This window comes from Odocoileus virginianus, chromosome 11 (genome assembly GCF_023699985.2).
Source record: "Odocoileus virginianus isolate 20LAN1187 ecotype Illinois chromosome 11, Ovbor_1.2, whole genome shotgun sequence".
Classification (NCBI taxonomy): domain Eukaryota; kingdom Metazoa; phylum Chordata; class Mammalia; order Artiodactyla; family Cervidae; genus Odocoileus; species Odocoileus virginianus.
Window position 1 is genome coordinate 17637889 of NC_069684.1, and position 2659 is coordinate 17640547.

The 2659-nt window shown below is 50.8% G+C and overlaps 1 pseudogene; it reads right to left on the reverse strand.

Annotated features, from left to right (window-relative positions):
* Positions 1-1146: 1146 nt before the first annotated feature.
* LOC110147493 (protein lifeguard 3 pseudogene) lies at positions 1147-2341 on the reverse strand (annotated as a pseudogene).
* Positions 2342-2659: the final 318 nt, after the last annotated feature.

Sequence of the window (2659 nt, forward strand, 5' to 3'; positions counted from 1 at the left end):
ATATAAAATCTCAAATACATGAAAATATGTTTAATAGCATTTGTCTTAAAGAAAATTTAAGTTAAAAAGGCAATGAGATTCCACACCCACTAAGATGGCAAAAATTTTAAAGACTAACTGTATTAGCTGTCAGGATATGGAGCAACTGGAATCCTCATATATGGCTGGGGTTATATAAAATATTTTGTTTTTTTTTTTTTACCTTCTAAACAAAACTTTATTTCTAGTTATGTTCCTTTGTGGGACATATTTAGGACCACATACTTAATAAAGAAGTCCTAATTATATCCTTGGGCTTATTTGGTTTCCACCCCCACCCCGTAGAGTGACCCTTGTTCCCCCCCTTCCCAATTCCAGCTTGAGGCACTTGGTGCCATGAAGAAAGCGGTAGTTGGCTGGAGAGATGGGGCATCTTAAATCCCCCCAGCGTGAGTTCACAGACTAAGAAGGGCTTCTCCTTCCTCTCAGGGCCCTCCCCACTTAGCAGAAGGGAAGCCCCTTGGGTACCACGCAGACTTCCATATCTCTCAGGATGGGGGACCCTGCCCACATTCCAGGCTGTCTTCACCCTGGTTACTTCCTGGCTATAGTGATCCTACACACCACCCCATCTCCTGACTTCTGCCCTCACTTTTTGCTCTGAGCAGCCTGAGCACAGGAAGCAAGTGGTCCCACTGACTATAGAGATCTCAGAAGTACCAGAGAAGCCCCAGGCAGCTTCGGAGAACCAGATGACTGCCAGGGGGCCTGATCTCTACCACACAGGCCCTGAGGAAGCCCTGGACAGATGCTGCTCTCAGCTGGCCTCGGTGTTGACTTTGCTCACTCTCCTCTTCCTCCCCACCCCTAACCCCGAAGATCATTATATAAATGCTATCAAAAGAAGGGGTTGACGCAGGGGAGACAAACCCCCTCTACCTTCCTGTGTTGAAAGGTGCCAAGGGTTGCCAAAAAAGTACAGGATATGAGTCCAGGAGGCAGAGGACAGCTCTCTGGCTTTGTTGGGATTGAGAGAGGGAAAATGTTCCAGCTGTCAAGCCCAGAAGCCCATGGCAGGAGTGGGAGGGGAAACCTTATCACCAGGAAGTCCCTTCTCCTTCTCACGTCCCCTTTTAGCTACAGAACAGGCTCTTTTCACCCCATCCCACTCCAACCCCAGCTGTTAAGGCTTTGGTGCCCTGTAGTGAGGTGGAGGGAAAACACACATCTTTGGCCCAGCTCTGTCCACTAAGGGCAAGAGTTAGTCCCCAGTTCCTCCAGCCCCATCAGGTACCTATACATCCAATGCGAGAGAGGCTGCCCATACCTGGACAGAAAGAAAAATGGGCGTATTACTTGAGGAGAAGGAAATGGGTGTAGGCCCAGACCAGGATCACAGGGCCCAGCCCTCTAGGGAAGGGAAAGCCCCGGAGGTGCTCCTTAATCGCGACTCCCCACGAGCTGCAACACAAAGGTGAAGATGTAGACGATACCTGTGTAGATCTGCAGGGCGCCGGTGATGTAGTCCTCCGGGCTGATGGTGTGCTTCCGGTTCCCCAGGACCAGCTGTGTGTCGTAGGCCAGGAACAAAGTGAAGCAAATGGCGCAGCATAGGCCATGTGCAGCCAGTAAATGTGTTTGAAGGCCAGCACAATGGCAGTGATAAGCCCAGTCACCATCATCACTATTCCCAGGACACAGAAGAGGCCTGTGCACGAGGTAAAGCCCACCTTGGTCTGGAAGCAGAAGATGGTGACCGAAATGGACACCACAGCAGCAACGATCACTGCGATGATGACGGCTTTGGTGTTATACACACTGGAGATGGTGCCGGTCATGTAGCCCATGGCAAGAGTAAGAGGGCCAGCAGGATGATGTTCCATGGGAAACGGCGTCTGGGTGCCTGGCAGCGGGCAAGGGTCAGGTACGTGACCAGGAAGACAGCATAGGATGCGTAGTAGACAGCCATGTTTGCCCTCACGAAGTCACCGACCGGCTTCACAAAGGTGAAAACAGCGATGATGGACACCGTGATGAGCAGCTGGATGGAGATGATGGTGTAAACCTTTCGGATGAAGGCGTGTCGGACTTTCCTGTCATCCCAGTCTCCAGATCCAAAAGTGTCACTCACTGCTCTCTCCCCGCCATCATAGCCATGGCCTGGGCCATAGTTCATGGGCGTCGCGTGGACTGGGGGCATAGGCTGTGGGTAGCCAGCAGCAGGGTGACCGTAGCCAGGCTGTGGGTAGGCAGGGTACCCCCTGGGCATGACAGACAGCTGCGCGTAGCCCCCTGGGGGCGGAGAGCCAGGGTACAGGGGGCTGCGGTCCTCATATGGAGGGTGGGCACTGGGATGGGACATGATGACTCCAAGCAGAGGGGAGACCCCATCTGCTGAGACCCGGAGCTCCGGATGGTGCGTCGCCGGCCTCCTGGTGTCGCGAATCCTCATATAAAATGTTTTAACCACTTTGGAAGTATTATAGCTTGGCAGTTTCTTAAAGTTAAATACACACTTATATGACCCAACAGTTATTACTCTTAGACATTTACCCAAGAAAAATGAGAACATATTTCCACAGAAAGAGTTGTACATAAATGGCCATAGCAATTTTATTTATAACAGCTCGAAACTAGAAACAACCTAAATGTTGTAACAGGAAAATAGATAAGCAGATTT